General features: G+C 41.0%; 1 protein-coding gene across 6 annotated transcripts in view; it reads right to left on the bottom strand.

Moving 5' to 3' along the window:
* Positions 1-4698, bottom strand: part of phactr4a (phosphatase and actin regulator 4a) — a 50639-nt gene extending 45941 nt beyond the window's left edge. The window contains exons 1-2 of one of the 6 annotated variants that reach the window (XM_054736509.2): positions 783-4332; positions 181-264 (exon numbers count right to left, since the gene is read on the bottom strand). The gene's annotated coding sequence lies outside the window, so the exon portion shown is untranslated. Of the gene's footprint in view, positions 1-180; positions 265-465; positions 734-782; positions 4333-4360 lie in introns of those variants that run through there. The other 5 variants (XM_015976458.3, XM_015976457.3, XM_070547670.1 and 2 more) reach the window with 5 other exon arrangements.
* Between the last annotated feature and the right edge of the window lie 8257 nt (positions 4699-12955).

The following is a 12955-nucleotide window of genomic DNA, read 5'->3' as shown; positions in this document are numbered from 1 at the left end:
CCTGCTTATAACTGGTCAAAACCAGTAGGTGTGACTACAACACGGCAATAACCAACGCCACCCTTCGCAGTGGTATCAGGCTGTACTTTGGAATGCCAATTCTCCAGACTGAATAGGGTCCACACAATACAAAGCTCTAGTCACAATGAACATTTAAACTCAAACACAGTCCCAACTTACTTTGAGCAAGGATCACTGACCAATACTAAAATCCTCCCTGAAGACACTGACTTCTGTTTCAGGCGCGGAAAGATCACAACACTCCTGTAAAATATGTAAACAACAGGAATCACGTGCGTGAGGACTAAAGGTCAACTTCCTTCACGGTGCTGAGCTTCTGTAAATTTTCTGCAGAGAAAGCGTTTAGTTAGGATTAGGATTTTAACTCTGTGCCATTTTTCTTGGAATGTAGCACTGTCAGGGTTCACGTCACACAAAAACAGCAGCTTCAAGCATAAACTTTACCACTACGTATGCTCCAAATCTCTCAGTATTCTACGATTGGCCTGCCAACGCCTCTGCGTAGTCCGCTTCGATTCAGTCAGACTGGTTTGACAAGTCCTGGGTTACAAAGCACCAACAAGGAACGTGCGTAAACATAGCACGCTGTTCTTTACAGTTAACCATTTCAACACCAAATATCTGTGAAACCTGACAGCACTAACAGCACTTAAAAGAAGTCATTTTGATTATTTCCATAAAAAAAAAACGTTATTCATTCATTATTCATTGATTTCAATCAGCTCTTGAGGCTAGAGAAGTTGATACGTAGTTAAACTCACAAATAATTCACCAGATAAAGTTCAGCACGTCTGCAGCCAAGCTCTGTTCTCACATATCCCACAGGTCGGCTGCACAGCAAACAGTGAGGTGAGTAAATGTGCACCGACTTGTTTGCCTTCGCACAGTACAAACAAGAAAAGCAGAGCGGCTGAGCCAGTCAGCGGCAGATGAACGAGGACAAACGGGAGGGTCCTCCCACAGTTTCACCCACGATCCCTGGGCTGAGCAAACGACGAAGAAGTGAACTTTGGTTTACTCTAGTTTCAAATTATAACCTCCACTTTGACTTGGTGGATCAAGAGCAAACAGTTTAATGTTTCTGCTTCCAAAAATGCTGAGTGCCACAAACATGACACTCAAAATGGCAGCCAGATTTTCAGGTTTCATAATAAGCTCCATCAGCACGTCGTATAAGAAAATACAGTCATATTAACTATGATAACTCTATAACTAATCTGCATAAAATGCTGGCTCAAAATTAAGGAAATAGACATTTAAATATCAGGAAAAGAGTTGAGAAAGAAAATCAACACATGTGGCGAGGTTTGTTCTTTAGTCTTGTTTTGTTTACTATACTCTTAATATGTGACAAAAATGACATTAAATTAAAAAAGTTTCAGTGTCATTGGCAACCTGTTGTTAGTTAACTCTCACAAAATATCTAATTTAACCAGAATCCAAGTGTTTGTGTTTAATTTGTATAACAGAAGTAAAAGAGAATGATCAAGGAGCTGTGATCACCTGGACCTGGGAGCATACAAACCTTGTAAAAACGGAACACGAGAATGACGTTTGGGGCAAACAAAAAAAAGAAAAAGAAAAGCTAACCTCCACAGATGACAAACACAGGATGTTAACTACTTTTGCAAGAGATGGTGAATGTTACGGATGTAAGAAAATATTGATATGGCAATATATCGTGATGTTTCTTCCTGAGATGTAATATTGATACTCAAAAGCCATGTATCTAACTTTTGGAAGAGTTTATATGCAAACATTTGTGTAAAAGGAAGTGACGCCACCAACATCCAGCAGTTACCCTGACGAAGACGGCAGTGACGTAAAAACATGTCGGCAAAGGTCAAAACCAACCCTCATCCCACTGTGTACAACGAAGTACTAAAGAAAACAAACACATTCGTGTATTTTATTTTGGTACAATTAAAATGCTGACCGCTAGTTGGCAACAGCGTGCAATGGGTTTTGTTTCCACCATTGAAATGAAAATCCCTCTACTATGGTTCAGATAACTCATGTTAAACATGTTACGCATCAGTTTGGACTATTTATTGAATTTTCCTGCACTAAATTCAGTCTAAAAAAAATCACTAATATTGTCTGGCTGAATGTATCGCAATAAATCGTATCCTCTCCCCTGTATCATAATACGTATCGTATCACCAGAATTTCACCAGTATCCCAGGTGAATGTTATCTTCTTTATTTTACATGAATGTTAAACCTTTTCTCTGAATCTTTAGAAACAAACTTGGAATAAAAAAGTAAAACAGTGTGTTCATTTAAACTAAGTTTGGCTGAAGTGCTACTTTGCAGAAAATAAAATAAGCAATGTTACGTCTTTAATTCTCGTTTAGGAAAATGTCCAGACAAATTAAACTATTTAGCCCTGAACTTGTGATTTAAAAAAATCTGAGTTCCCAGTTAGCTAATCAAAAAGTCCCTTAGTGTGCAGAAGAGGACAATCCTCTATTGTGCCAAGTCCATTCTGCAGATCTGGCACCCCTAAATGAGATGGCGAGTGGCTGTTTGAATGAGAGAGAGAATGCTGCTTTAATATCAGCAAAGTACAGTGAACAACCAGCTGGTGATCACACACAAATACACACACAGATCTGATTAGATAAGACCCTGTACCCACGTAGCCAGGAATCCCACAAATCAAAGATATTTTTCTACGGTTTGGCCTGTCATCCACACATAAGTGAAGATGTATGGCAAGTAAAATAATTATTTAAAAAAACTTCCACCAAAGTGGAATTTTGTGAATTCTGTTGTCAGCATTTGCTTGTGAATGTAAATAACCGGGTTTTAGGTTTCGCAACGTCTCAGCCCACCATAAAAATGCTCGACTTCATATGTGTGACGTGTGTTTACACTGACCAGTTTTTACAAGGTTATTCCTGCCAACAAGTTATTTCATACCCAAGGAACATTTTCCTGCAGATACGCCAACAATTTGGGGAAATGCTGCCACATATAGGTTGCATGTAATGAGCATCACAATACACTGTATTATTTTGCTGAAAACAAACTGGTGTGGACCATATCTTTTTTTTCTTCCCAAATGGGCAAAGGAGGATATTCGGTTTTACAAAAACCCGGCTACGCGAGAACATGGCCACAGATCAACAGCTCCATATAAGCATATTATTTCACTTCTACCAATTTTTGATACTTCTCAATCAAATCCTAAGCACTTTCACAATTTCTAACAAAAATAAACCACAATAAGACTTTTTGCAAGAAAATAAAATAACATTTTGATTTACTTGGATTATCTTGACTCTAAACATCTTTGGTGTGTTCTTGCTGTGTTGAGTTTCAAATTCCATCTTTCAGTTCTTTTTAAAACACAGAAAAGACCTTTTCTGTGTTTTAAAAAGAACTGAAAGATGATATCTTGACTCTAATCACAACCTCCAGATATTATGAGTGCAACAAAATCAAGACGCTTGAATCTTGGTTATGTAACAAAGGAACGTATTACTCGAAAAAATGTAAATATATATTTTGACTGACAAAATAACCTAAAAGTATTTGCTGATGTATAAAATCCCTTCACTTGATCCAAAGATAAGGAAGGGGTCTCACCCATTTAAATTCTATCACAAACACGCCATTTTCAATTAATCTGCAACTTTTTCATGCAGCCAAACAGAACTAGGATTTCTCTTTTCCTAGACATCCCCAAATGTGTGCATTTAATAAATAAAATAGCTGACCTGATAAAGAGATGTCCATCTAGACTTAACAAAATAAATCGCAGCAATTTAATCTTCGCCCTAACTTTCCAGCACCCTGTCTTTCTGGGCGTATAGATGTCCCCCAACAGCAGTCAGGAGCTTGTTGGAACAGGAACATGGGCATGTTACAGGAATGTGATGGAATGTCTTATAGAAAGGTAAGCTGCTTCCTTAAAATTGTACTTGAAACCTTCATTAAACAGCTACCGCGTCTCAGAGACTTCTCAAAAGCCAGAGTTGTTAGAGGAAAATAAAACTACATTTACCTAAAGAAAACAGCACAAATGCCAGGGTTGTAGCTAACTAAGCAGCTATGAGTCATTCAGGTAAGCCTCGGCAAAAGTCGAACAGGTAGCTTTTAATAGCACAAATGCTCAAAACCTGGACTGAATACGACCAAAAGTTGTTATTTTAATTAAAATAGAGACACGAAGCGGCAGAAAAGGTATACAGATAATCCCTGACGAGTTAGTCAAGAGCAACAGGTGGCTGCTGCTATCTGTTTGTTACTAGCTTCTCTAGCTAACCTAAACTAGCTCAGTCATCGTTCTTGATCAACGAGACTCGAGAGCTCTTTCGTGATGAATCACTCACCTTTTCACGTAAGCAGTTAATCCCAAAAAAAGTGTTGTTTTGTTATTGTTCTCCTGAAATTAGCCGGTGCCCTTGTTACAACTTTTGACACTTGTCGCCTCTCGCTGATGACCAAGGCGGAACCAGTTCTACCTTTGAGTCCAAACGATCAGAAAAGTAACTTTGAAAAGGCTAAAAGTAAAATACAGCACGCGGACATCTTCGGGATATTCCACAAAGCGTCAGGAAATACGCGTTAAAAGTATTTCTAACTTCCTTGTAAGCACTTTGCTGTCAAAAGGTGTGCGTTATCCTCTCCGTAGGAAGATTATATACTGACGCGCATGCGTACTTCTTATCAAACTGCTTCAGCCGCAGCCCGCGCGGGCACGAGGCCGCGGACACGAGACCGTAAACCTCAGCCACCACGTGACCAGAGCGACAAAGGGAAGTACTTTACTGGGTGTTGGTGGGTAGTGGTTTAAATGCGGCGAGGTTTTGTTAGTGAATGTTAACTGAATACATATTTAGGTGAAATTAAATAAAAGGCCATCAGATGGAATTTGCCCCCTTTTTTACTGATAGAAATACTACTGTTACTGAGTATATGTCTTAGTCGCTTTAAAGTTATTTCTAGTCTGAAACAAAGATGTGTAAAAATAAATAAATAAATAAATAAATAACATTGTTATTTATTTAATTATTTATTTTAAAATTATTATTATTTTTTTGCCTGCTGGTGGTGGTCGGAGGGACCGGTGGCACCAGTGCTTGGCAGCCTCGCCTCTGTCAGTGCGCCCCAGGGCAGCTGTGGCTACATCGTAGCTCATCTCCACCAGCGTGTGAATGTGTGTGTGAATGGGTGAATGACTGATTGTGTTGTAAAGCGCCTTGGGGGGTTCAATTCAATTCAATTCAAAAATACTTTATTAATCCCAGAGGGAAACTGATTGCTGTAGTAGCTCAGAATAATAATAATAATCAAGTCATCAAAGAGTTGTTGTATATTACAATGGCTGTTGGCAGGAAGGATCTCCAGTAGCGGTCAGTGTTGCAGCCAAACTGAAGAAGCCTCTGACTGAAGACACTCTTCCGTTGTCGGACAGTCTTGTGAAGAGAATGCTCAGGGTTGTCCATCATTTTCTTGGTTCTCTGGAGAATCCTTCTTTGCATTATCTCCTCCAGCGGTTCCACAGTCGTCCCCAGAACTGAACCAGTCTTTTTTATTAGGCTGTTGAGCCTTTTCAGGTCCCTGCTTCTGATGCTGCTACCCCAACAGACGATGGCTGAAGAGATTACACTCTCAACAACAGACTTGTAGAAGATCTGCAGCATCTTGCTACAGACACTGAAGGACCTAAGCATCCTCAAGAAGTGCAGTCTGCTGTGTCCCTTCTTGTAAACGGCTTCGCTGTTCTTTCTCCAGTCCAGTCTGTTGTCCAGGTGAACTCCAAGGTGTTTGTATTCCTCAACCACCTCCACTTCTTCTCCCATGATGGAAACAGTGTTTGACTCCACCCGGTTTCTTCTGAAGTCTAAAATCATCTCCTTTGTTTTGTTCACGTTCAAGGTCAGATGATTGTTTCCACACCATGCCACAAAGCGCTCCACCAGCTCTCTGTACTCAGCTTCCTGTCCATCTCTGATACACCCGACAACTGCAGAGTCATCTGAGTATTTCTGTAGATGACAGGTCTCTGATTTGTACTGGAAGTCTGAGGTGTACAGGGTGAAAAGGAATGGTGAGAGTACAGTCCCCTGTGGTGCTCCAATGTTACTGATCGCCTGGTTTGATGTGCAGTTCTTCAGCCTCACAAACTGTGGTCTGTTTGTCAGGTAGTCTTTAATCCAGGCGATAGTTGAGGCCCCCACCTGTGTCTCCTGGAGTTTCTGGCAAAGTGCATCATGCTGGATTGTGTTAAATGCACTGGAGAAATCAAAGAACATGCATTCCAGGACTCTAGAAGGCGCTATATCAAATACAGGCCATTTACCATTTACCATTTAGTGAATCACAAATAAATTTACTATTCAAAATATTAATTTCAAATGGAAATTAATATTACATTATTATGGAAAACTTTAGTACACACACCACATTGGGAGAAGGATTGGTCTACACTCTTCTTTGTAGGGTCGTCATAAAAAGCCGTCTGTGTTTTAGTGACCAGCTCAGAGGTGTTTCTCAAAGTTTAGCCCTTCAGTGCCTCCAGGCATTCGGCCAGCTGCCACTCTGGTTCACTGATGTTGAGAAGTAAAGGACGCATGGGTGAACTGTATGGAGAAATCTCCTTTCAAAGAGACATGTTTTCTTTTTGATTCTAACCAAGTTTATCATCTTTGTTTGAAGAGAATCTGTGTGATTTGTGAACAATGCTAATCAGTAGCATACAGGGGGCTACCAGTATGATTTATGCTGTACTTAGGGCCTCAGAAATTTGTGGTACGTCCCTGGTCACAGTCCTCATTGTCAGAAATCCCTGATTCTGATCCCTTTCCTCTGGCTGTTGTAATTAAAAATCCTGCTATATTTTAATGTCACCACTTGATGGACCTATCGCATCATTTATGTAGTGGTGCCCATAAAAGGGCATTCTTATCCTTTGTCATAGATACCAGAGAATTTAGTAAACATTCATTTTTATATCATTAAAGGAGATTACACCATTTACCATATAATTCATCTATAGACAAATAAACTGCCCTTTGCTTTAGTTTAGTTTTTTCAGATTTTATTCACAAACTACAAATACAAATACTTGCATGTTTGTTTTCTAAAATCTTGCATTTCAGTTGTTTCAGTCTCGGTGTTGCTGTCTGAGGTGTACTACGGAGAGCTAGTTGTGCTGTGAGGTTTAGCATCCAATAGAATTGCACTTTTATTAAATGTTAACATTTGAACCATGTCACCATCTAGTGTTTAAAACCAGAAATACTTGAACATCCAGTTGATGCTCAACACAGAGGTTCCTGGGTAAAAGAAAAAACCCGTGCTCCTGGTTTAATGCGTTTAAGCAGGCAGTTTAGCTCTTTAGTTCATATTAGCACCAACATGATGAGTATAATGTTTATCTCATTCTGGGAACTATCACAGATTCTTAACTGAAAACTTGCACGTAACATCTACCCTTCCACATTTGTTCTGTTGTGCTCATTTGTCACAACTCTATATGACTACCAGTAATATCCTAAAGCAACCTTCTCACCTGCCTCACAGTTCCTGAGCACAGGCATATTTCAGCTTTTAGTTTGAAAGTTAGTCATTTCCTGTTTGGTCTTATAGGAAACCTTATGTAACTTGACTCAATGTGGCCGCACCACAGAGAAGTGAAGGTGAGCATCCTGCAGGTACTGTCACAGCCCCCCCCCCCCACACACACACACACACACACACACACTGCTGTACAACACTCCACCAACAACCAAACTAAATATCTGTATTCTGTTCAATATGATCTTCACCGGGAAACAAAAGTTCAGGGGCCTGATTAATAAGGTTTGCTTACGCCCAAGATGAGCTCTGAAAATTGCTTTAGTTATCCTTTACTCATACGTACTACGTTATGTTACATTCATACGAACATCTCCAAATTACTTGTCTGACATGCTACGGCCTGCTACTGTATTAGCGACTGCGCCTGCTACTGTATTAGCGACTGCGCCTGCTACTGTATTAGCGACTGCGCCTGCTACTGTATTAGCGACTGCGCCTGCTACTGTATTAGCGGCTGCTCCTGCTACTGTATTAGCGGCTGCGCCTGCTACTGTATTAGCGGCTGCTCCTGCTACTGTATTAGCGGCTGCGCCTGCTACTGTATTAGCGGCTGCACCCGCTACTGTATTAGCGGCTGCTCCTGCTACTGTATTAGCGACTGCGCCTGCTACTGTATTAGCGGCTGCGCCTGCTACTGTATTAGCGGCTGCTCCTGCTACTGTATTAGCGGGTGCAGCCGCTACTGTATTAGCGGCTGCTCCTGCTACTGTATTAGCGGCTGCACCCGCTACTGTATTAGCAGCTGCACCTGCTACTGTATTAGCGGCTGCACCCGCTACTGTATTAGCGGCTGACATGCTAAGCCACCAGAAGGATCATCACTCTAACTTCATCCAGGGCATTTTTGAAACGCAAATGTCACATTCCCTTCTGACAGTTTAAAGTATTGTGTGTCTGCTCTGTCTTTTCAAACCCCGGTGAGTCGCCGCGGCAGGTGGCTCATCTTCCCCAGTAGCTGCTACTGACTACACGGCCAGATTTATAGTGCTTTTCTCCACGGTTAATGCTCCTTCTACTACACTACCATTCTTGTGAAGGATTTCAAGCTCGCTAAACTCACAGCCATGCTTCTCCTCCTTCTCCTTGTCTGGTTTGATGACATCAGTTTGGTGCGACGAGTTCTCCACGTGCTTTCACGCAAAATCTAAAGTAAGTTTTGCTGCATTTAGAAAATAAGAGCTTTCTTGGCATCAACATGTGTCTTTAAAACTCATGGATATCGTGTTAAATCCAGGACACATACGGGATTAGAAAATAACTTTTAACGGCCCCATTCGTTTAGTTTTGCAGTAGGGGACCCGTTGATCTGGCGTAGGTGGAGTCGGCTCCTGAGGCACACGGGCTGTTGGAGACTCAAAACAGAAGCCGGAAAAGTAACTATGGTAAAAAAAAAATAAAAATAAAGAAATAAAATTGTGGAGAAGGACAAAAACTGACTATATGGATGACACTGGCTCTTAAATGTTTTTGTTTTAATATAAAGGCTGTAGGCTTTTGATATTGATATTTGACTATCGTGAAACTGCTTATTTGCAGAAAGGAAATAAACAAATTTGGAGGAATCGTAGTCATTTTCCATCAGCCTGACTATTTCTTTCCATCAGTGACAACTGCTGCCTTCATGAGTTAAGGTCATCCTCCTGGGTGTCCCCGCATGATAAAACCAAAGACCTGAGCATGTCCAGAGTGGAAATGTGGACATTTGATAAAACAACAAAAGGGTTTCTGACACTCGGCTGTTGGGAGGAGAGATTCCTGTAACTAAAGTTAGTAACCTGAAGTTCTGCAGATTGTCAGATATAATTAGACCTAAAAACAGACTAAAGCAAAAACATCTGAGTTATGGAATTTATGAGTGTGGCTTGATAAGACAGAGGTCCAGGCCTGTTCATGGATTGTTTATTAGAAGATAAACCCTCCTAGAAGGGTGATGGATCATTTTTTCCTCCATGCTTATCGTATTTTGATGAAAAGTTAGTGTCTCTGGCAAAGAGGCAACTCACATTCTTTTGTGAACAAGATCGTTGTGATGCGTTTTTTCAGCCATATAGAACAGACACTTGGTAAGAGTGGAACAGTTCAGCCAAACGGAGGCTAAAAAAGTAGAAAGATGCAGATGGGAATAAAACCTAATATCACAGGAGCTTCTGAACATTCAAGGGTGTCATTTCTCTCAAAATGTCTTCATCTTTTGGTCCCAGATGATAGAGTCAAAATGTGAGTTGGAGTTCTATTCAATTCAGTTTATTTTATGCCAGTTCACAGGAGTAATCTCAAGGTACTGCGAAGAAAATATTCCAAGTGAACCTAGTGCACTGAGTTCAGTTTATTAATGAATTAAAAGTTTCTTGTCTAAGGAAACCCAACAGATTGTTGTGCTAGTGAATTTGCAGCAATCCCCATACTACGCAAGCATGTAGAGACAGTGGAGAGGAAAACTCTCCTTTACCCGGAAGAAAGCTCCATCAGAACCCGGCCCAGCATGAACAGCCACCTGCTACACTTGACTGAGGTTTAGGGAAGATACACAAAAATAAACAGAGACTTAGTATTTTCTTTGTTTAAGAAAGTAAAATATCAGGAGAGAGAGAAAGTTCAGTGGCGATATCCCTCTACAGGAGTTTCTAGCAGCTAGGGGTGCAACGGATCATCACTGATCTGTGATCCACATGGATCTCTCACATGGGCCACGGATTGGTCACGCGGAGGGCCGAGGTGCCACCTGTTCAGTCCAAATGAGAAAAGTACGGCGGTGGTCATGGCGGAGGAGAGGAGCTGGAAAAACCACCTGTATCATTTAAGAGGCATGTATGGGAGCATTCTGGCTTCCCTGTAAAATACAACAATGATACAAACTGCAAGGATGAAGCGCGCTCGTGAGGACGGGGCGTGGGGGGTGGGGTGGGGGGGGGCAGTTACATTAACGTGGTGGGACGTGTAAATTTATTTTGGGGGCAAGTCTGTAAACATAAACAACTCTTCAGAAAGGTGAGGAAATGAGTGAAAGCAGGACACAGGGAGTGCGTGCACCCGAGTAGGGCAAGCTGTTTTAACATTTAATCAGCAATTGAGCCACTCAGTAATTCCTATTTTTATAGGAAGTAGCAAATTGAGCCGACAAATGTCACACTTAGTGTTGTAGAAAATACAGAGAATGCAAAGCTATTTGTTAATTTTCTGACGATAGAAAAAAAAGATTCAATCCGTGACTGAAAACCATGATTTGATCCGAACGATGAGTTTTCTGATGCCTTACACCACTAATCACAGAGTAGTGGTAGAAAAAAGTAGGAGAGTCTGGAAAGTGGTCAGTATGTCCTCCAGCAGTCTAAGCCTATAGCAGCATAACAACAGAGACGACTCAGCATAACCTAGCCTTTTAGATGGAGGCTTGTGTCAGTCTCCAGGCAGTTAGAGATGTTTGTGTTAACATAATCCCGTCTGCAACTTCCGGTTTGGAGTAAAGCACAATGTTGGTTTATGTTTGGGTGGGATTCCAAAAAGATAAGCTATTTATAAGTATATTTATTTTAAAACTTGGGTTAGATTTGTAGTAAAGCATGTTGTGTATGAATACATATTAATTAGACATTAAAAATAAATATGTATAAAATTGAAGAAACTGAAAGCTAAACGTCCCTCTGTGCTGTGCTTCAGCTCACCCTCCTCTCTTCCGTGCTGTAAACACAAGCTGCAGTTATTCATTTCTGCTTTCATTTCAAAGTTTTATAAACTTGAAGGGGTGTGCGGTTGGTCATACTGTTGCCTTGCAGAGAAAAGGTCCTGGGTTCAAATCCCAACCGAGGGTCTTTCTGCATGGAGTTTGCATGTAGTACATGTGCAAACGTGGGTTCTCTCCGGGTACTTTGGTTTCCTCCCATAGTCAAAAAAACTTGACTGTTAGTCTCTCTAAACGGGCCTTAGGTGTGAGTGTGTGCATGCGAGGTTGTTTGTCCTGTGTGTGTCTCAGTGTTGCCCCGCAAAGAACTGGCAACCTGTTCAGGGTGTACCCTGCAGGTTTGCTCAATGACTGCTGGAGACCGGCACCAGCCCCCATGTTCATCCACCAGTAATGGATGGATGGACGTATATCTGAAGAACCAAACTGAATAAATAACCAGGATCTTTAAATAAAATTGAGTCCAATTCATTCAAGGCTTTGACTTTTGTTTTTCTGACCTTGACTTTTATCACATTTAATCACAAGGGCCTCAGCGGCTGTCTCAGCGTCTCGTGTCTTGACTTGTTTTAAGGAGAGTTTTGTGGTAATTTTCTTACGTCATGTTTTCGTGTCTTGTTGTGGCTCGTGTTGCTTTTTCTGATAAGACTGGGAAAATGTTTCCCAGAAACGTGATAGACATTTGGAAACGGATGCATTTGTTTGACAAAGTTTAACTGTAGTGTTTGTTTCTGTTTCCTGTTCATCAACCAAAAACCTGCAAGTAAAACACAAAGGTTGTTTAACGGTCTACATCAATAAACACAAATAAGACAATTAACAATTTAAAATAACTTCATTTGCATAATGATACATGCTTTAATGACAGTTAAATAGAAATGAAAACTTACATTTTTTTCACATGCACATGAAAAGATCAAGTACAAACAATCACCCTAATGACAGCTGCGTTACAGTGAGTTCTGGCAAGCTGGAGTTGCACGTCACTGATTTACTGGGACACCTGACCAAAGAAACAAAGCCGTCCTTCATCAGAGCTTTTCCAAACAAGATAGTGTTCATGCTAGACTAATCCATCCATTAGCATAAATCCTTTGTAAAACGTACACCAGGTGTGTAAAATGAGCTTCACCATCACTAGCCATGCTTCCTCTTCCCACTATGATCCTCAGTTGGTCTACATGACTAATCTTGAAGCTAGCTTAGGTCCCAAAGCTGTGATTTTTGTTCAGGCTGCCTGCTCCCTCTTGTAGTGAATGGAAAATAACCCCACCATGTATAAACTGCTTTCCTCAACTTTGCAGGAGTGTTTTTGTTTAGGGAAACCTTTACACTATAGCTGAAGACCCTGGTAATGCATCAAAAAGTAGCCAGAACACGAATCGTTTCAGGACCTTTGCAAGGTCTTCAGGCGCGTTACGAGGGTGGTAGATCCTGAATGAGCATGGTGGCAGCTATTCCCTCACAGGTGCTAGCCCCGTGGCTAGGATTTGACAATGGCATTGTGTTTTATTTATCAGCCTGATGTTGTACAAGGAAATCAGTCCAGAACTAGGTGGTATCACTTTAAATGGGTCCCAGAATTCCAAACTACATGCACCTTGCTGTTGAACGTAGGCATCTTGGTGTTTCTAATGTAGCATACCCAGAACTCTCTGCAGTC

This window comes from Nothobranchius furzeri, chromosome 19 (assembly GCF_043380555.1).
Source record: "Nothobranchius furzeri strain GRZ-AD chromosome 19, NfurGRZ-RIMD1, whole genome shotgun sequence".
NCBI classification, from domain to species: Eukaryota; Metazoa; Chordata; class Actinopteri; order Cyprinodontiformes; family Nothobranchiidae; genus Nothobranchius; species Nothobranchius furzeri.
Note: the sequence above shows the minus strand (reverse complement) of the source record. Positions and strands in the feature narration are given on the sequence as shown.